Source organism: Hemitrygon akajei, chromosome 13 (assembly GCF_048418815.1).
Source record: "Hemitrygon akajei chromosome 13, sHemAka1.3, whole genome shotgun sequence".
Taxonomy (NCBI): Eukaryota; Metazoa; Chordata; class Chondrichthyes; order Myliobatiformes; family Dasyatidae; genus Hemitrygon; species Hemitrygon akajei.
Genome location: NC_133136.1, coordinates 58,738,691 through 58,760,998, shown reverse-complemented (window position 1 = coordinate 58,760,998; position 22,308 = coordinate 58,738,691). Strand labels below are relative to the sequence as shown.

The 22,308-nt window shown below is 39.0% G+C and overlaps 1 protein-coding gene across 2 annotated transcripts in view; it reads left to right on the top strand.

Moving 5' to 3' along the window:
* LOC140737914 (phospholipid-transporting ATPase VD-like) overlaps window positions 1-22,308 on the top strand; it is a 193,517-nt gene that overhangs the window by 14,171 nt on the left and 157,038 nt on the right. The window contains exon 1 of one of the 2 annotated variants that reach the window (XM_073064712.1): window positions 12,295-12,495. The exons of the other annotated variant lie outside the window; for it this stretch is intronic. The gene's annotated coding sequence lies outside the window, so the exon portion shown is untranslated. Of the gene's footprint in view, window positions 1-12,294; window positions 12,496-22,308 lie in introns of those variants that run through there. 2 annotated transcript variants of the gene reach the window in all.

Genomic DNA, 22,308 nt, shown 5'->3' with positions numbered 1-22,308 from the left:
TGATCAGTTACAGCATGGTGTACGCACTGACGACAGCGTATCTAATGTACATTGAGTACGTTCTGTTGCTAGTAAGACGTCTTGTGTGTCTAATATAACATTGGTACACATTAGAATGGAGGCTGATTTAGCTAAGTTATAAGCAAGACAACGGATATCAAGGAATAAACACACCTTAAAGGAACAGGTGAACTAACATTGAAGAGTCCAGGAAGAAAAGGCGGAACAGCTTTGAAGAGACCAGGAACAGCTTTGACGAAGCCAGGATCTACAGGCAGAACAGAGTCAGAGGAGGATGGAGGAGCTTAAATTGCAAGAAGAAATCCCAGCTAAGATGGCCAGAGTTAAAGTGCTAAAGGCTTCAAGGGCTGAGGCAGAGCATGGTTACCACCCTCAGCACTTGAAATGGAACAGAGAAAATCCAGTGTACTCGATGTCAAGGTGGATACATTTGAGGATCAAAAGTCTATGAGTCACGAATTTGAACCCCAAGGGGTAGTTCATTCTCAGCCTACACCAAGGAGGTACTCTGAACCTATGCCAAATCCAATACCATGAGGTGCTTCTGAGAACATTGACTTATGGTATGATGCCACTTGTGTTTCAGATGATAAAAATCTAAATACTATGATAGAGACCACAACGACACAAAAGGAAATAATAAGCATAGTGATGCAACAACAACACGTTGCACCTCTGCCTAAAAGAGAGATTCAAATCTTCCATTGCAGTATTGTAAGTTTTCGTAAATAAAACAAAGTGAGGTGTTTTATGTTTAATGAAACCCATAGCACCTTTATGGAATTCCAAAACCTAGACACAAGAGCATGCTAAAAATTCTTACGTAACAGGTCATCACATCCAACCAGCCACTTAAAGTGAATGTTGGTGGTTGTGAATTATGTACATTTCTCCCAGTTCTTTCACCCTACAGTATCATTCATTAATGACAGCTTTCAAGAAAAGCATTGAAGACAAGACTGATAATTATGATGACCATCTCCACTTTCTCAAACAATATACTAGAGGTTATCCTAAAGAGCTTGTCAAAAGTTGCAATTGAGCCAGCCAGAGGAAGGATATCAGACTGTCATAAATAAATTGCCCAATGAACTTCGGAAAGAATGGAGATCGGTGATGTATCAACTACAAGAAAGGCACAGCCGTAAAGTTACTTTCACTAAAATTGTTGATTTTATTGAAAGGCAAGTAAAGATTGCTGCACACCCAGAGTTCAGAAAGAAATACAATGCTACATTGCCAGCTGTAAGGGTGTGAATGAAACTGAATCGCAAATTAATTCTCAAGCTAAAGGAAGCAGTGGCTACTGTGGGAAGTGAAACAGTCCAGAGCTAATGAAGACAGTGCAGATTTGAAACAAGCCGTGGAAGAAACAAACATAGCAGCAAATAACACCCTAGTATCTAAACCCTTTACGAGGGCTGGATATCATAATTGTAAGCTTCCTATAATTCCACTTCAGGTGATGTCTAAGAAGAGTAACAAGACCATGGTTACTTATGCCTTCCTAGTTCAAGGAAGTGCAGCAGTGTTCTGTACAAGCTCAACCTGACAGGAAAAGGAACACGCATTCTCTTACACATGATGGGTCAAGTGAAGGTCATGTGTAGCTACATCATTTCAGGATTGGAAGTGGCTGGCTTAGATAGTGAAAACTATTCTGAGTTGTCTAACATCTATACCCAGGAATGTATGCCTGTCCACAAAGGCAAAATTCCTCGTCAGAGAGATCTTCAGGAAGGGTCTCGCCTGAAGCATAGATGCTGCTGTGCGTTTATTATTTGTGTTGTGGTAACTAGTCAGATTGGTGACAGCCTGGTAAAAGCATCCTGGGTAAGTTACATATTCATGCTTATTTCATGGCCATTTGTAGCTTGGGACATTGCTTGTTGTATCTTTGCTGACTGCTGAGATAACGCTCAATAATGTTTAATTGTATGTCTGCTAATTGCTAATTAAGGATTGAAATAGGGAATTCAACCCTTTGGAGCAATCATTGGCGCTGTGGGCGTGTCATGCAAGTATGACAACTCAGTGGAGTTGCAGGCTAGTGGCAATAGTTTTGTTTTGATTTTGAATCAATTTTTGCCTGTACAATGGGAAACCCCTCCCATCCATTAGAAACATAGAAAACCTACAGCACAATACAGGCCCTTCGGCCCACAAAGTTGTGCCGAACATGTCCTTACCTTAGAAATTACTAGGCTTACCTATAGCCCTCTATTTTTCTAAACTCCATGTACCTATCTAAAAGTTTCTTCAATGATCCTATCGTATCCGCCTCCACCACCGTTGCCGGCAGCCCATTCCACACACTCACCACTCTCTGCGTAAAAAACTTATCCCGGACATCTCCTCTGTACCTACTTCCAAGCACCTTTAAACTGTGCCCTCTTGTGTTAGCCACTTCAGCCCTGGGAAAAAGCCTCTGACTATCCACATGATCAATGCCTCTTATCATCTTATACACCTCTATCAGGTCACCTCTCATCCTTCAATTCAGCACATCCACACAAACCCTGTTGCAGGAAAGCAGCATCCATCATCAGGGTCCCCCGATGGATGCTCTCTTTGCTCTACTGCCATCAGGAAAAAGGTACAGGAGCCTCAGGACTCACACCACCGGGCTCAGGAACAGTTATTACCCCTCAACCGTCAGGCTCTTGAACCAAGGGGATAACTTCAGTCAATTTCACTTGCTCCATCATTGAAATGTTCCCACAACCTATGGACTCACTCACTTATTATTTCTTTTATTTTGTATTTGCACAGTTTGTTGTCTTTTGCACACTGGTTAAATGCCCAAGTTGATGCAGTCTTTCATTGATTCTGTTATCGTTACTATTCTATGTATTTATTGTATACCCACAGGAAAATGAATCTCAGAGTAATATAGTGACATATATGTGCTTTAATAATAAATTTACTTTGTACTTTGAACATAAGATTGCAACTTCTATACTCAGTGCCCAGACTGGTAAAAATGTCAAAAGGTTGTCCATGTAGCACACACAAATCCAATATTGTACAGAAATATGAGTGATATCATTATCAACTCAAAGCTATTGTAAATTTTGATTGTTTCATATCTATGAAGCAACATATTCATTAGCATTCTGAGACCTAAAGGAGCCAGTCAAAACTAATTAGGCAAAAAAGAACATCTTATGTGTAGAGTTGTAAATTCTTTGGAGAATGCATCAGGGAATTGCCAGGGAATTCTATACAATATGAGTCTCAAGTGTAATGGTGGCCCACATCAAAGGACAACTTATAAAGCTTTGCTGCAGAAACAGTTATTCTAGATGCTCACAAATGAAGCTAGATGCTCACAAATGGAACCTTTATTCGTATGCATCTGAAAAGAGGTAGCGTTCTACTCACATCATCAGAAAGGACAAAAACAGAAGCTTATAAAATGAAATACAGGGCAAGTGTCAGCATTGTATCTGTGAAGAGAAATGGTCAGACAACATTTTGGGTCAAGTCACTTCATTTGCAGTGGAAGACAGAGGGAAGGCAGCCAGTATAAAGAGGGAGGGGACGGGGTGGACCAAGAGCTAGGAAGTGATTCTCCTCTACCCTTTAGCTCATATGACGGGTCTTACCCAAAATTTGATGTTCCTCCAGCGGTTTGCTTTTTAGCTTCAAATTTCAATACCTGCAATCTCTTGAGTCTCTAAATTGGATCCAAGATGGACTTAGTGAAAGAAGGCAAAGGATTATGACAGACAGATGTTCTTGTAACTGGAAGCTGATGGCCAATGGTTTACTCCAGAGATCAGTGTATGATGTTCACTTTTTGTCTTACGCAGTAAAAATTTGGATACAAATGTAAAAGGCAAGACTAATAAATGATGGTTGAATTGATACTGAGGAGAATAGTCTTAAGTCAGGTGACAGGAAGATATTGATCAATCCGTAAAGCAAGTAGAACAATGGCAGATGAAATTAATCCTGATACATGCACTTTTGGGAAACAATTAAGGATAGGATCTACAAAACCAACGTCAAGGGCTTTGGAGGTATTGAGCAACAGAGTGACCTCATTGTTCAAGTGCAAGGATCCCTGAAGGTCTATGGGATACTAACATTCATTAACCAGGGCACAGAATGTAAGGACAGAGGGATAATGGAGACATTATAAATCATCGGTTGAGCTACACTGTACATTGTTCTTATCACCGCTTTATTAAAAGAATATGATTGCTCTGGCTGATCATTGATAAAGTTATAGAAAGTGTACATATGTACAGTCTATCTTCAATGTACAGCAATACCACCTAAAATATTTCATCCATTTTCAATACCCTATTACCTTTTCTCCCCATCCCTTGATCTCTTTTAGCCATAAGAGCCATTTTTAATTCTTTTTAAGTACATTTAATGATTTTGGTTTTAACTGCCTTCTGTGGTCAAGAATTCCATAAATTCATCAGTCTTTGAGTGAAGCAATTTATCCTCCTTTCAGTCCAAGATTTTTTTCTGGGATTTCCTGTGATTGGGATCATGCTCTCAGGTTCTGATCTGCTCAGTCCATCAAAATGTTATAAAAAAGTAACATTTCAACTCTTCTAAAAGCCCAACGGTCCCAACCCCTCTTTATGCATCAGTCCTGCTATCTAAGTAATCAGTCTTGTGAACTATTGCTACACTCGCTCCAGAATAAGAACATCCTTCCTTGGATAAGGAGACCAAAACTGGACACAGATTTGAAGGTATAATTTTACCATGACTCTTTACTATGGAGTATAACATCCCTGTTCCAGAATTCACATCTTCTTGCTGTGAAGCTCAACATGTCATTTGTACTCTTAACCACCTGCTGCACCTCTTTGCTTATTTTCATTGACCACCAATTTTGCTGTACCTCCCCCTTTGTTAATCTGTTGTAAGTAAGATTATAATCTACCACCCTGTTTCAACATTTTTCCAAACTATACTGCATCTGCTGAGGACGGGGAGGTGGGCTGGCCTCTGTACACGTAGCACACAGGCCCATCAGTGTGTGGACACACCCTGGTGCTTGTGAACCTGATGCACCATCAATAACTCTCTCTGAGATGTGAAGTCGAGATGTCGGCTTTTATTGACTGGAAGAAAGAACAAGCAGTAGTTGACCACCATACTACATCCTGGAGAATGAGGGCTGGGCTCAGGCCTCAATCGCCTTTATACCGGGGTCTGTGGGAGGAGCCACAGGAGCAGTCAGTAGGGGGCGTGTCCAGACAGGTATATGTAGTTCACCACAGAACCAGATCCCCAGCTATGGGTAAATAGTCTCACTGTGTTGTGGGCAGCCTCAGGAGAGACGAAGGCAACGAGAGTAAACCTGGAGTGGAACCCCTAAGGTGGTTGGATGTCATTGACAATCCTCCTAGCAGCTCCTGCAGCCAAACTGGTGCCAAACATATTGCTTCATAAACTTTCCTTTGGACTAGACTGGTGAGGCCGAGAGGGAGATTTGATAAATGGGCATCTCAGGATCTCAATACCTTCTGCCCAAACTTGTGATGATTATGATCATCGCCCATTGTCCTTCGAGACAGACGGATGCCAACCAACCAACTGCATCTGCCATTCATTTGCCACCCAGTCAACTATACAAATCACATTGGAGCCTTTCTGCATCTCATACCTCACCCTCCCACAAATAAAGAAATAGAAAATTTAACTTCCTCATCTAAGTTATTAATACACATCATGACTATCTGTAGTCTGGGTCTATAGTATCCAATACCTGACTCTTGGAAAAGGACTTATTTCTTCCTTTCCATCCACCTTTTTACTCTCTATCTATGTCATACCCTATGACGCTGTAGATATTGTAATGAGAGACGCAGAAATAGCAGAGGAACTGAATACGTATTTTGTATCAGTCTTCACAGTGGAAGACATCTGCAGTATACCAAACATTCAAAAGTGTCAGGGAAGCGAAGTATGTGCAGTGAAAATTACGACTAAAAAGGTGCTCAGGAAGCTTAATGGTCTGAAGGTGAATAAATCTCCTGGACCTGATGGAATGCACCCTAATGTTCTGAAGGAAGTAGCTGGAGAGATTGCGGAGGCATTAACAATGGTCTTTTGAGATTCGGATAACACTGGATGATTGAAAAATTGAAAATGTTACTCCGCTATTTAAGAAGGGTGGGAGGCAGTAGAAAGGAAATTATAGACCTGTTAGCCTGACATCAGTGGTTGGGAAGTTGTTGGAATCGATTGTTAGGGGTGAGATTATAGAGTACCTGGAGGCACGTGACAAGATAGGGCAAAGCCAGCATGGTTTTCTGAAAGGAAATTTTTTGAGGAAATTAACAAGCAGGATAGAAAAAGAAGATGCAGTAGATGTGGTGTACTTGGATTTTCAGAGGACCTTCGACAAGGTGCCGTACATGAGGCTGCTTAGCAAGATAAGAGCCCATGGAATTACAGGAAAGTTACTAGCATGGGTGGAGCATTGGCTGATAGGCAGAAAACAGAGAGTGGGAATAAAGGGGTCCTATTCGGACTGGCTGCCAGTTACCAGTGGAGTTCCATTGGGGCTGGTGTTGGGACCACTGCTTTTTACGATGTATGTCAATGATTTGGAGTATGGGATTAATGGATTTGTGGCTAAATTTGCCAATGATACAAAGATAGGTGGAGGAGCAGGTAGTATTGAGGAAACAGAGAGCCTGCAGAGAGACTTAGATAGTTTAAGGAAATGGGCAAAGAAATGGCAAATGAAATACAATGTTGGAAAGTGTATGGTCATGCACTTTGGTAGAAGATATAAATGGACAGACTATTATTTAGGTGGGGAGAGAATTCAAAATGCAGAGAAGCAAAGGGACTTGGGAGTCCTTGTGCAGGATACCCTACATGTTAAGCTCCAGGTTGAGTTGGTGGTGAAGAAGGCAAATGCAATGTTGGTATTCATTTCTAGAGGTATAGAATATAAGAGCAGGGATGTGATGTTGAGGCTCTGTAAGGCACTCATGAGACCACACTTGGAGTATTGTGTGCAGTTTTGGGCTCCTTATTTTAGAAAGGATATACTGATATTGGAGAAGGTTCACGAGAATGATTCCAGGAATGAAAGGGTTACCATATGAGGAACGTCTGGCAGCTCTTGGGCTGTATTCCCTGGAGTTCAGGAGAATGAGGGCGGATCTCATAGAAACATTCCGAATGTAAAAGGCCTGAACAGATTAGATATGACGATGTTATTTCCCATGGTAGGGGAGTCTAGGACAAGAAGCCACGACTTCAGGATCAAAGGATGTCCATTTCGAACAGAGATGCAGAGAAATTACTTTAGTCAGAGGGTGGTAAATCTGTGGAAATTGTTGCCATGAGTGGCTGTGGAGGCCAAGTCATTGGGTGCAATTAAGGCAGAGATAGATAGGTTCCTGATTAGCCAGGGCATCAAGGGGTGTGGGGAGAAGGCAGGAAAGTGGGGATGACTGGAAGAATTGGATCAGCCCATGATTGAATGGCAGAGCAGACTCGATGAGCCGAATGGCCTACTTCTGCTCCTATGTCTTATGGTCTTATGCTCTTAAGTGTTTGGGAATCTATGTGCAACATCTACTAAAGTATCCTGCCCTTGAATTTTCATGGTTCTGCTCATACAACTTCTACATTATCTAATTTAATATCCTTCCTTAATATTGTGTTGACCCAGAAACATCATCTCACTTCTTTTTCATTTTTTGCCTGTATATCCTAAGAATTGAATGCTGTTTGTTCATTTCTCATCCTATAGCCATGTCACCATAATCCCAATTACATTGCACAAATTGCGCATACTTATTCAATTTACTGTTATATGTCTACCCATGAAACCATAAAGACTTTAGGTTTACCTATTGACCATTTTTAGTTCAGAAATAAATATTTTCCACTGTGGTCATGTTTCTTTTCAACTTTGATTCATTTGCTTTTCACTTTTCTCTTTCCCATTCCATTCTTTTGTTTCTATCCTATTTTCTCTTACATAGTCTGTCTACATGTAGTTTAAATTCTCCCCACCTGCATGAGCAAATAATCTCGATAGAGCATCTGAGCCAGTTCTCTGCAAATGCCTTTGATCCAGCTTGTAACAGCGAATAAGGGGTGAGTGGCAGCTGTATAACTTTCTAAGTGTCCTTTTGGAATGGATAGGAGAAGCTATCTCATTTGAAAGGAGGATCTATCTCCTTTGACAGAGTTCAATAAAATAGGGGAATAATTTTGAAACTAACAGTCTACAAGGTTTAGACACCAATTGAGTGGAAGTTGGTCCCATGGCTGGTGGGAAATCTGAAACTTACTGGATGAAAGGATGGATGTGCAGTAAACCGAAACCCATTTAATAAGTAAACACGAGTGAATCTGCAGATGCTGGAAATAAATAAAAACACAAAATGCTGGCAGAACTCAGCAGGCCAGACAGCATCTATGGGAGGAGGTAATAACGACGTTTCGGGCCGAAACCCTTCATCAGGAGTGAAGTAACATGGGATGGTCGAGGGGGGGATAAGAAGTGGGGGGAGGGATAAAGTAGAGAGCTGGGAAGTGATAGGCTGGAGGGAAATGAGCTAGGGGGAAGGTGGAGAATTATGGGAAATAAAGGAGAAAGAAAAGTAGGGCTGGGGGGAGAGATTATAGTGAGGGGGGGGGAAAGAGAGAGAAAGAGAACCAGACTAAAATAATAGGGATGGAGGTAAGGGTGGGGGGCAGGGGTATCAACGGAGGTCAGTGAGTTGGATGTTCATGCTGGCATTTAATTCATATCTGCCATCCACAATTTCATAAGTCCAGTATAAACCCTACAGTAATGGAATACAGGTTATTTAAGAATGAATGAAATATCATGCTTTAAAATTTCTTATTATGAATGCAGATTGTAAATGGCAAATTAAGAAATGCATTTGTTGAACATGTTTTCATCTAGGAGAACTTGGCAGTAGATTTCCAAATATAAAAGCAACTCCTTTTGGTAAGCGGAGGTGATGGTGTTTGGAATTATTATCCAGTGTTATTATTGTATGACAGGTCCACAATGAGTGCTAGATTACCATTATAAACCTGCTTCATTTTCACAAAATCTAGATCTACTTGTCCTCAAGTACCAGTGTCTTAAGTCCTGATATCCGCCCATTGACTATGGCAAGGAATTCTTTGCAGAATACTGTATTAGTTTGATTTTACAATGGGATAAGGAGGGCAAACATTTCAATATCAGTGAATAAGAGAGGAGATGTATGGTCAAAACATCAGTTAAAGTTTTATAATTAGGAAAAGATTGAAGAATTTGAGAGGAAAATTTTAATGTCATTAAGTTTAATTCCAGAGGGAAAAGAAATAAACAACAGATACTGAAATTTGAAATAAAAACAGAAAGAGCTGGGAATACTCAGGAGGTCAAATAACAATGGTGGAGAAAGAAACTGAAAAAATGTTTCAGGGTGATGAACTTCTGTCAGTACAATTTTGGCAGATAAACCCAATAATGACTTTCCACATTGGGTACATAAGAACAACTTTTAGTAGTGTCACCAAATAACATTCAGTGCCTGAATTGAAGCAAATCATCGAACATCAAAGTCTGAACTTTGACATAGATGCTTGATAAACAAAGATGTGACAGGTTATTAGTCGTAAAAGAATACGCAGAGCTGAGATTACAAACAGATCAGCCATGGTTTTCTTGATGGTAAGATGACAACAAAAGACAGAACTGGAAATGAGAAAAATGGAAGACAGAGAAATCAAGAATGAAAAACAAGCAGGGCCACAGTTAAAAGGACTAAGAATGTTAAAAGACAAGCCTAAAGGCTTTCTGTCCTAATACATAGACCACTCAAAGTTCAAGTTCAAAGTAAATATATTATCAAAGTACATATATGATACCATATACTACCTGGAGATTCATTTGCTTGCAGGTATTTACAGGCAAAAAAAAGAAATACAATAGAATTTTATGAAACATTATGCCTAAACAGACAAAGAAGCCCTTGAAAACTCAGCCATTTGGTTGACGCAGGTTTAAGTATCCAGCCAGCCAAGCCACTGGGGCAGTGGCGTTAACAACTTTAACAACATCTTTAACAACTTGTCAACTTGTTAACCTGTACAGCTACAGATTTCTTTTATTATCTGTTACTATTACTGTTAATATTATTTTATGTGTTATATGTGATATATTTACTGTGTTTTGCACTTGGTCCCAGCAGAATGTGTTTTTATTTAGCTGTATGCATGTGTACGGTTGAATGACAATAAAATTGAACTTGGTTTCAAAGCATGTCTAAAAGATATTGAACTCATCAGTAAGTGAAACATCACTGCCATTTTATCATCTTCACAGAGCAAGCTTGGGGAATATGTGACTCTTCCTTCTAATTCATTTATTTTTAATCCCTGATCAAATTAATTTTCTCCTAAACAGAGGTGAATGGAGTTAATTGCAGAAGACATGAAACATAGTCATTTGGTTCTACCTCTGTAACATCTCTGCTTCCACATCCTATCAACCCTCTTTCTGGTTAGGATGGTTTTGATTGCTGGCATTGTTTCTGCCTTAACCGCTGTTCCTGAAAGAATTCCATAATTTCACAGCATTCAGTGTGAAGCTGTTTCTCTCACACTCATTTTTTTCAGTAAATCATATTTGTTATTACAACAGTGGCAACACTTCAAAGTGCTTTATCGTTGTTGTTCCTTTTCATGCTTTGTGTCACATCAGGTGGCATTTTTTGCCATTTCCATAGCATTTGTCGATTTTGTATGAGGCCGAGTTGGTAGCTTGATGCTCAACCCAGCATGAATGGAAAGTGTGCAAGGAGTCAGCCGGATTCAAACCCAGGGCCATTGGCCTCAAAGTTCAGTGCTGGTGCCACTACACCACTGGCTGGCCAAAAGTACTTTATTAGTTATATATTATTTTGGGACATTCTGAGGTCTGCGATGGTGATGTTTAACCTGTCTTTCTTTTTTTCATTTATAATTTTTCATTCTTTGCATTACAACTTGTAAATACTACTTTTACCTAAGTATCTTTTAATTTCATGGTTTTAAATACCCATGGCCTAACCTCTGGAATTGCTAATGAAAAAATTTTCTAATGAAAAAAGAGATACAGTTTTCTTTTTTCTAATCTTTCTATCTTTGTATCTTGGAAGTTAACCCTAATGAATAAGTTATTTCACATCTGTATAGTATAATATCAGTTTTTAATTATATTAGTTGTAAAAAATGTATACAGTATCTAACAGGACAGGCAATATGTTTAGAAAAATGGATTTAGAAATAGAAGTCACTTCATTTGGGAATGGAAACTGACAAAGCAACCTTGATTGCCAGTCTGTTTTATCCTCATGACACATTTAGTTTATGTAATGATTAACATTTCAGATGAAAAAAATTACTGTATTCCAACAATCATAGAACACAATATCTCATATTCAAGACAGGATGGGATAAGATGTTTGGGGAAATCAAACACATTGAGTATTTTAGCTAGATTACAAATTTTCTGAGAATATTGAGTCAAGAAGAAAATAATGCATTCTTGTAAAAATGGATGGAATCGGAAGAGTCCACAGTCACTTTATATTATCCTGATTTCTTTTTTTGTTTTTTTGTCATTGTGGTGATGTACAAGCAAATAAATTATCTTATGATAAAATGCAATATGTAATTAACTAAAATTTATTAAACATTAATGTTGAAAATTATGCTCCAAAAGGGATCAACAGATGAATATATAAAATGGTATTCAGATTGTACCACGAGCAGTAATCAAAAGGAATATATAGAAGAAGCATCCACTTGAACTGTGTGTGATGAAAAGAATGACTGTTTCAGCCAAATTGCACACGTGCACGGGTGCAATTTGGCTTATTTTTCTCAAAATGAAATCATGAGGCAGGGACCTGGGGGCAAAGTAGATCAACATTTACCATAAATAGAGAATAAAAACACTCTATTTCCTATTTCCTGCATCTGCAGTTCCTTTTATTTTCATTTACTACTAATAAGAATTGAATTGAGACGCTAGAAAGACTTGAAGTGAAATTGCATTTAACTTTGATACTTTTCAAGCTATTTCCATTGAAATTGAAATGTACTGCTGTTTGTTTATCAGCCAGGAGCTATTCTAGTCTGTAACCTTTTTATCCCCTGAGAAATCTTAGAGAATTTCTGTCGCTGACGTTCGCGTCATCAAATATTCTGCGCACGATTAAGGTGGCTGGCTCTTCCTCGCAATCGGGGGTTAGAATAGATTGAGTTGGCCTAGGTGGAACTTCATCCATCCAGCAGAGTGAATGAGTGAAGTGCCTGCAATGAAAGTGAATGTGGTGTGAATTTCGGGGCTTTCTGCTCAATTACCAAACGGGATATACTCCAATGTTTAACAACGAATAAACAAGAAATTTCAGAAGGATTACTGCTGTAATCAGCTCACCCTGTGCTGCATGATTCTGTTGTAATGGACACACACAGCTGGTGAGTGTGGGTCTCTTTGTTAATTCTGTCTTGGAAATAGCAACGAAAAGTATGAAAGTACACTCCTTTTCGACCTAGAGGAAATAAGTGATAAATCCCTTTGATTTTTTTCGCTCTCTCAATTGGTCGCGGTTTTAAAATATACTTTTCTACCGTACACATCATTTAAGGACTTTGAGGTTAATCTAAATCAAAATCCGTTTTTTTTAACTAAAGTGTACAGGCAATCAAACAGATTGTACTAGAATGGCCCTAAGTCCTGTGTACCTTACTTGCATAGTTTTAACTAAAATATCATTTAACTTAGATATTCGTCTCTCTCTTGTCTGCCTTACCCCTAGTGATCCAAAAATAAAATTATTATGAAATTCTGTGGGACTTTTTTTTGACGATGACGGTTCTGCATTTCTCTATGTGGAGCATATGATTTTTTTAGTGTGAGATCTTCCTCCGTCATTTCCCAAAAAATCACTGAGTAGATTTTTAAATTGTTAATGTGGACCTCAATAACTTATGGCTCCACCAATTCTTTAAAAGGACACTTGAGTAAATCCTGCTACTAGCCACGGAATTTTATGGAATTTGTCGAGGAAGTTACCAGGAAAATAGATGAAAGAAAGGCAGTGGATGCTGTCTACATGGACTTTAGTAAGGTCTTTGACAAGGCCCTGCATGGGAGGTTGGTCAAGAAAGTTATATTTCAGGATGCGGTAGTAGATACCGACTTCGCAGGACAAGCCAGAGAGTGGCTGGAGATGGTTGCCTCTCTGGCTGGAGGCCTGTGCTACAGGGATCGGTGCTGCGACTGTTCTTCTTGTCATCTGTATCAGCGTTCTGAATGATAATATTGTAAACCGGATCAGCTAATTTGCAGATAACACCGAGTGGGCAGCGAGGAAGGCTATTAAAGCTTACAGCTGGATATGGATCAGCTGGAAAAATGCGCTGAAAAATGCCAGATTGAATTTATTGCAGACAAGTATGAGTTATTGCACTGGGGGGGGGGGTACAAAGCAGGATAGGACTTGCACAGTAGGGTACTGAGGAGTGCTGTAAGACAGGTGGATCTGGGAATACTGATCCATAATTTCTTGGATGTGGCAACACGGGTAGATGGATAGGGTCATAAAGAGAGCCTTTGGCACATGGGCCTTCATAAATCAAAATATTGACTACAGGAGTTGGGATGTTGTATTAAAGTTGTATAAGGCATTGGTGAGGCCTAATTTGGAGTACTGTGTGCAGTTCTGGTCACTTACCAATATCAATAAGATTGAAAGAGTTGAGGATGTTTCATGACTGGAAGACCTGGGTAATATGAACTTGTATAACTACCTATATGACTAACCTATGGACCCACTTTCAAGGACTGTACAACTCGTGCTCTTGATATTATTTATCACTTATTAAATATTTTTTGGATTTGCACATTTTGTCTTCTTTTGTACGTTGGTTGTTTGTCTTTATGTGTAATTTTTCATTGTTCCTCCCGCATTTTGTGTGTATTACTCAAGAGTTTTTGCACCTTAAATCTCCAGTAGCACAGTTTACATTGACTTGGGACAAATGTCAGGACATGTGAATGACTTATCCATTGTGCATAATAAAATGGGTTGCTGGTACCATCGCCATTAGACGTGATGGTTCCCAAGTACTCTAATTCCAAAATCAAGTAGGCTGAGAGTGCTGGATGAAGGTATTTTACATGGTCTTAGTTACGCCTAACTTTCCCTCTACAATTTAGTGAATGTTCCTTGTGGTGTATCACTGATGTTGTTCTGTACTGGTGGCCACTGATCTAGCTGACCTTGCTTGGGGTTTTGGTGTATCACTACAATATTTTGTGCCCCTAGGTTAGGTAGAAGAAGATAAAGCTATTGATCCTGTATTTCTTATTAAAATGATTGGCATTGTTGGGAAATGTCTAGAGGTATTCTTGGTTGCAAAGGTCAGGTGGGCTGTCATTGTTGTCTACTTGGGTCTGATTTGACAATTATCACTTAGAAGGTGCCGAGGACTGTTTACTTCGTAGAATATATCCCGTGACCAGAGGGATGGTTCAGATCAGATTATAATGGCTGGTCTTTTGCCTCAATGTCACTTTTGTGCACCAGTCCTACGTTACCTCAAGAAGGAGAAGTTGAGAGAACAGACCATTGAGGGGTCAGCATTGGAAAGGATGAGCAGCTTCCAAGTTCTGGGGTGTCAACATCTTGTAGAACCTGTCCTGGGCCCAACATATTGATGTAATCACAAAGAAAGCATGAAAGCTCCGTCACAGGTACAATCCTCCTCACCACTAACTACATCATCAAGACACAATGCCTCAAGAAGGCAGTATCCATCACTAAGGACCCTTACTGTTAGGGACATGCCTTCTTTTAATAACTAGCATCTCGGAAGAGGTACATGAACCTCAAGACCCATGCTTAATAATTTAGAAACAGCATCTTCCCTCCATCATTTGATTTCCTTACAGTCCATAAACACATTCATTATTCCTTTCTTTGCCCCATTTTTTTTTTTTTTTGATTTATAGTAATTTTGTTTCTCTACCATATTGCTATTGCAAACAAATTTCACGACATATGTCAGTGGTAATAAACTTGATTCTGCTTCCCTTAATATCCAAAAATCTATTGATTTCTGCCACAAGTATAATTGGCTTCCATTATCCATTTGGACAGAGCACTCCACGATTGGGTAAAGAAGTTTGTTTGCTTCAGTACTGAATGCTTGATTCGTGGCTTCTGGTTCTAGACATTGTTTGTAATTGTATTGTCCCAGCCTCTACTCTGTCAAGCATAGTAAGAAGTTTTAATCAGTTCAATTAGATCACTTATTGTTTTAAACTGGAGAGTATAAGTGATGACCCCTCTCCTGTTAGACTGTTGAGGTAACTTATTTTCTTATTCCTTCTTACTTCTCATCTAATATTTGTGTCATCTGTTCACATATATTACTGCACCAATCCCTGAGGAGTAATTCTAGTCACAGCATTCAATCACTAAGACAAATTTCTACCGTCATCCTCTGCCTTGCAGTTTTGGACCTAGTTTGCCAAATTGCCTTGGACCCCAAGGGCCTTAACCTTTTGGATCAGTCACACATGTGGGATCTTGCCAAAGACCTCACTGAAGTCTATGTGAAACTCGTCTAATACACTGCCCTCATTAGTATACCTGGTCCCTGTTCGAAAGTTCAATGAGATTGTTCTAACAGGATCTGTGTGATAATGTATACAGACAGAGTATTTGGCTTTCTCCATTTATGACAAGCTGTTTTCCTTGGCTGACACTTAAAAACACTGCAGATGCTGTAACTCTGAAATAAAACCAGAAATTGTTGAAATACTTAACAGTTCAGACTTGTATGAAGAGAGAAACATTTTGGATTGACGGCCCTCCTCAAATGTCCGGTGAAGGGTCAGTGATCTAGAATATTAACAGTTTCGTTGTCTGACCCTCCAGCACATCTGCAGTTTCTTTTTTTTGTTGTCTTCTTGCTGTGCAGTTGGTTAGTTTTGCAGTTTTCTGAGGGAATGAAAGGCATGTCTGAACAGTTCCTCACTTGTTGGATCAGATTGGCTGTATTTTGTTCTGCATTTTTACAACACATTTTAGAGTGGTTTTGCAAGGCATTTAGGTTGGTTTTAAAAGTCAAGAATCTCCCTCAGAGCAACAAGCTACCCATGTTTGCCAGTCACCTGACCTTGAAACATATGTTTTCTTGTGTGGTGGCAGGCCGAGGCGATTTTCTGAGCATTAACGTCGGTTCCACTCCATGAAAAGCCTTGACAGCTCATGAAGCCCTGTCCTCTGACTCAATGTTGTCCTAATTGACTGTGAACACTCAATGAATACTATATAAAAATTTAAAAAATCAAAATTTAAACCATGGGAATGCTCATGATTATATGTCTTTCTATTCTGCAGTTTTCCTTCTCTTCACTGTCTTGTACAATTTATATTCTGTGTGTCATCTGTACTTGTGTGCCTGTGATGCTGCTGGAAGCAAGTTTTTCATTGCACCTGTACTACATTGTGCTTGTGCACAGGAGAATAAACTCGATTTGACTTGTCTGTGAAAGTCAGTGTTGCCCTGTTAAATGCTGTGGGGAGTAGACAATCACAGCATCTGGTTGAGCAGAAGACTGGACTTTAGCCTGTGCCTGTAAGTCCCGAGGTTCCATCCACTTTATTTGGTATAAATGGGCAGATCTATTTGGAGCCGTTGTTTCATTGGTATAGTTTTCGAAATTCCCCTGATAACCCAAGGGCATCATTTCCCTGTATTGTAAGATTGCAGAATCAGCTGAGTTTACACAAAGTTCAGAGGCCTAATCAAAGCTGTATGGGGGTGGTGTTAAAGTATGTTCCTATAACAAATACTCACAATGGTATTGTTAAATGATCCTCCTCTGATAAGAATTAGAAGAACCCAAATGCAGTATATGCCAGTCTAATGCTGTTCAGTGTAGGTTGAGTCAAAAAGTGCTACTTTTAACCAATTTTAAATTGTTTATTGCAAGCCAGAAACCAGTTCAGACTAGATGAATTTTTAGAGAAGCTTACATCGTGATACAGGAAGTAAGTTTGTGGTTTGAGCATGTAATTTCATTTAAGTCAGATAGTGTTAATAATGATTTTCATTGCTTAGGAAAACTTTGCTGTGGCACATACTTGAAACTGGTTTTTAGATGGAGTCAGTCATTTGTAGCACAAGTGTAACTTGAGCAGTTTTTCTAATGTAAACTGAGTCGTTTTTCTCAACTGCCTCTGCTACAATCCATATGTGCTGTTCTCTAAATCTTAATATGATGGATATTATGGATTTGTTTTTGCAATTAAAGGATGTATATTTACAAGTACAAATTTTCAGCAAGGTGCTGATCATGGGTGCCACTGTTGTGCTGCAGTTAATGCAGTGCTGTTACAGCTCAGGACGTGGGACTTCGGAGTTCAATCCCAGCATTCTCTGTAAGGGATTTGTACAACCGTGAGTTGTACACCCATGAAATGTGTGGGTTTTCTCCAGGTTCCCTGGTTTCCTCCCAGAGTCCAAAGATCTACCAGTTGTAGGTTAATTGGTCATTGTAAATTGTCCTTGATTAGGTTAGGGTTAAATCAGGGGTTGCTGATCAGCGTGGCTCAAGGGGCTGGAAGGACCTATTCAGAGTTGTATCTCTAATAAATAAATGTATAAAATGACTATTGAAATGGTGAGTGTGACATATGTATTTTAATATTTTTGATAGCATGCAGTGTTGGTCCAGTTGTTTGGAAGATTTGACGTGCCTGAACTTAGTGGCAGAATTCAAGTGTGAAGGAAGCACCAGTTTTGGATTGTGAAAAGTACTTTTATTTCTAAATTTTACACTTTACTCAGTAGTACACTTTGGCCCATCAGATTAAATTTTGATTTCAGTTCAGTTCAGTACTCAAATTGTGTCTAAACTATGTTGTGACCAATAGGCATTGTCACTAAGAATTCAAATAAATTTATCGACAATGACTCATCATTTGCATTACCAAGAGAACAAAAGGCTACGTGCAAATTCCATACTATTGCATATTTTGGCTGTATTTCATACACATTTTGCAATAGCAACAAACTTGCTGGTTTTATCTGTAAGTGGGAACAATTTGCCACTTGCGTAATAAAGCCTGTCTGTAATTAATCAGATTGGATAGCACAAACCGCTACATGACTGTGGCTCCCATGATCAGCACCTTGCTGAAAATTCTTTCTTAGTTAAAGATCTGAAATGCCCGTTTGGCAGAACTGATCTGTGCTGAAGTAGCAGTACAACAAAACTGTGCACACTGTTTCAAACATCACACAATTCGTTACAGCAGATTAATCTTATCACAATCTCGTTGTTGTAAATAAATTGGCTGCCACATTTCCTATATAGTGGCTGAGACTTATTGCTGTAAGAGTGTTTTATTGAGGGGAAAGGTACTCTGGGGTGTTTTGAAAGGTACATGAAGGGCATTGTATTTTCTTCTCAAGAACTATCAGGATTATCTTTACAAAAAGCTCTGTAGCTGATTTTACTTGATGAATTACAGCAACCCATTTCAAGAGGCGTATTATACTATTGTGTTGAATACTCCTACCTGATAGATGCAGTGGACAGTATGAAGTTAAAAAGCCTGAGACCCGTTTAGGGGCATTGGTACCAAGGCCTTTATGTTACATTTAGATACTTTCATAAACAAGCTATTTCTGTGCATATATGGTGCTGGCATGTGACTGACAAAATAGTCAAGTATGTATTTTTAAGAAGGGAACTCACATTATGTTATTTTGAACTTTTTCCCTATTTTAATCCATGGTGATGTGGGTGCCATATATTGGTGATTGGCACCATTTTTGCTTCTGTCATACTTTTTAAAGGCTTAAAATTTTTAGACTTGCATGTATCTTTTGGATGAAGTATCAGTGCCTTGTTTGGCTTTTCATTTGAACAAATATGTTCAAGTGTCATTATTTTGAAGAAGACCAAGGAATCATTTCTCTTCCCCCCCCCCCCACCAAATCCCAAGCACTTCATCTCTAGTGAAATATTTTCTCTGAAATAATATACATCATCTAGATATGAACAGATTTGAAGCTTAATACCCAAAATTAAAACCCAGCAGATGCTGGAAATCTGAAATAGAAACAAAAGGTGCTGGAAGGATTCAGCAGATTAGACCACATCTAATGATTTAGCAGTTTGGAAATTACAGTGTAATATTGTTTGGCTTGATTCCTACATTATATCTGTGATAACACCTTAAGAAAAAATTCTTGGGTGTAAAGTGCTTTGGAACAATGCGAGATTGTGCAGTGTACAATATGGAAAAGTCAGAATCAGGTTTACTATCCCTGGTATTTGTTGTTGTACAGCAGCAGTACATTGTAATACACAATAAAAACTGTAATAAGTATATATTTCAAACAAAGTTAAGTTAAATAAGTTGTGCAAAATGAGAAGAAAACTAATGAGGTAGAAAACTAATGAACCATGGGTTCAATGTCCATTCAGAAATCTGATGGCAGAGAGGAAGAAGCTGTTCCTGAATCATTTAGTGTGCGCCTTCAGGCTCCCGCACCTCCTCCCTGATGCTAACAATGAGAAGAGAGCATATCTTGTGTGATGGGGGTTCTTAATGATGGATGCCACCTTTTTGGGGCATCGCTCCTAGAAAATTTCCTAGACACTGGAGAGATTAGTGCCCATGATGGAACTGACTGAGTTTACAACTTGCTGCAGCTTACACAAACCAGATAAATATATATACCCCATAGATGTTTTTATTATATAAAGGTCCATCACATTTCCTCATGAAATAAAGAATATATAATGATGAAAAGAAACTTCATCATTCTGGTTACAACTTAGCATGAAAATGTGACATAGGGTCAAAAGGCCAACTGTCGTCTTGTATGGTTGATGAAGGTAATTTGCATTCCTAGAAAACAGCTCGTATCACAAATTTTCTGTGACTCAAAGCTAAGTCATCTGCACACTTGTCAAAGAAAGCGAGCTAAAGTATTTATCTATTTAATAATTTTTCTATAGAAATTCTGCAAGAGTAAGTTTTATTCAATATTTCAAATTTTTGAGCAGTAATCTGTGAATTCTGTGAGGGCAAATTTCTGTTAGCTAAAGAGCTGTAATGTAAGGGTCCTCTCCAAACATTGTTTTTCTTTACTAATTAGAAACCCACTGAGCTAGTTCTAATTGTATACTGCTTATATTTAACAGCACTTATCTACGTCATACACTACACCAAGTGGAAGATGATGTTACCTTTACTCCATCACTAATCCAAATCCAGGAATTTATCTCTTTTCTGAAATATCTGGGGTACCTTCATAATAAGGTTGCAGAAGATGGTGATATACCTCTGACTATTGAGAGTAAATTTGACTCTTGTCAACATTGACCAGAAGTTTAACCCTTATTTTTAATACACTGCCATGCAGAAAGTGATGTGAAATTGTCAACCATTGTGTGGCTGTAGAAGGTTTCAAGTTTCATTTATTTTGTTTTGGATCTTGTTGAGGTTCAAATGCTCAAAACATTTTCTTTAGTTTCTCTTTGCCTTTCTCTCTCAGGTGAAAGTTGAATCTGAGTGGTTTATATCTGATCATGGATAATGTGTCTATGTAGTGGTATGTGGATAAACCATAACAAACCAAGTTCCAACCATGGAAAACAGCAGGGATCAGTAATGATTAGCTATTTAATGTTTGGACTTGGAGGGGGGGAAAGAAGAAGAGTAATTTTGTTCTTGCCAAGAAGTGTGGAAGACTGGTCTTTTACCATATAGAAAGTTATTTGGAGTGTGTTACCTGTATAAGCACATTACTGGAGCAATCTGCAACTCAAGTTCACTGGCTTACCTGGCACCTCATTATTTCGTACATTTTCTTAACTGAGTTATCATTCTATATCTAATTAAATAATCACATGTAAGATTATTTGATGCACATAATTACCCTCCCCACTTAATCACGACCATTCTAACTACAGTTTCAATAACTGTTACATATAGAACTGTTTTACCAAAGCGAATTGTTTCCATGAGCTCCAAAGATAGCGAAACAAAAATTGACATGAGCAAGAAACATGAGCAAAAATTTGGCCAAGTGCATATTTTATGAAATGTCTTAAAGGATTTTCAGTTTATTTCAAGTCTAATTGTCATTCAACCATACACGTGAGTACAGACAAATGAAACAGCATTCCTCAGAGGCCAGGGTGCAAAACAGAGTACTGACAGTCATATATAGAACAAAGCACATATTGCACTTGTAATTAAAATAGTAAAAAAAAAGTCACAAAAAATATATATAGCCCAAGTTCCTGAGTGTCATGAACTGTAGATTGATGGTGCATGGGATGTTGTCTGAAACCATGTTTCTGCAAGAGCAAGTGCTCACCAGTTCCTCATCTCGCACTAATGCAGCTACAGATGAACACAGTCCAGCTTGTCTTCCACTGATTGAACAATAGAGAGCAGAACCAACAGCAGGGGCCAGCCCCAACCCAGCTAGAACTCTTGCACGTCTGCCATGCCTCTGCTCTCTTCCACACATCTTTTCCCCTGTGAGGCTACAGCAGGTGACCCCACCACATGAGAACGTGCACCGCGCAACAGCTGAAGCTTCCCTGCTGTCGGTCTTACCAATGAACTGTAGTGGTCTACATTACCAATATCCAACAGGGTCTTGTGGTCACAAGAAAGTCAATCATTTTTATTGTTTCTTGGACTGCGCACCACCTCTGAACAATTTGCTAGTGAGGTAGACCTGCAGTACTAGATGCTCTTAATATCCAGCAGTCTTGTGTGATCATAAAAAAGAGATAAATCACAAACAGTTACACTTTTATTTGGACTCGGAGAGGCTACTGCTACCAAGTGTGCCCCCATTTTACCGGTGTGTGTTAATGTCTTAAAGGATTCAAGTAATTTTGAATTGCCAATATTTGGTCTGATTTCTTAATATAATGCCCACCTTGTCATTTTCTTGAAAGACCCGATTAGGTTAAATATTTAAGGGGAACCCAAGGGGGAACAAACTGCCAGTGGAAGTGTTGGGTGTGGGTTTGAATTCAACATTTAAGAGAAGTTTGGATAAGTACAGAGGGATACAGAGGGCTATGATCCTTGTGCAGATCAATGGGACTAGGCAGAATAACAGTTCAGCATAGATTAGATGGACTGAAGGACTTGCTCTGTGCTCAATAACTGACTCAGTGACACTATAAAAGGGATTTTCATTATAATAAATCTGAGAAGGGAGTGTTACAAA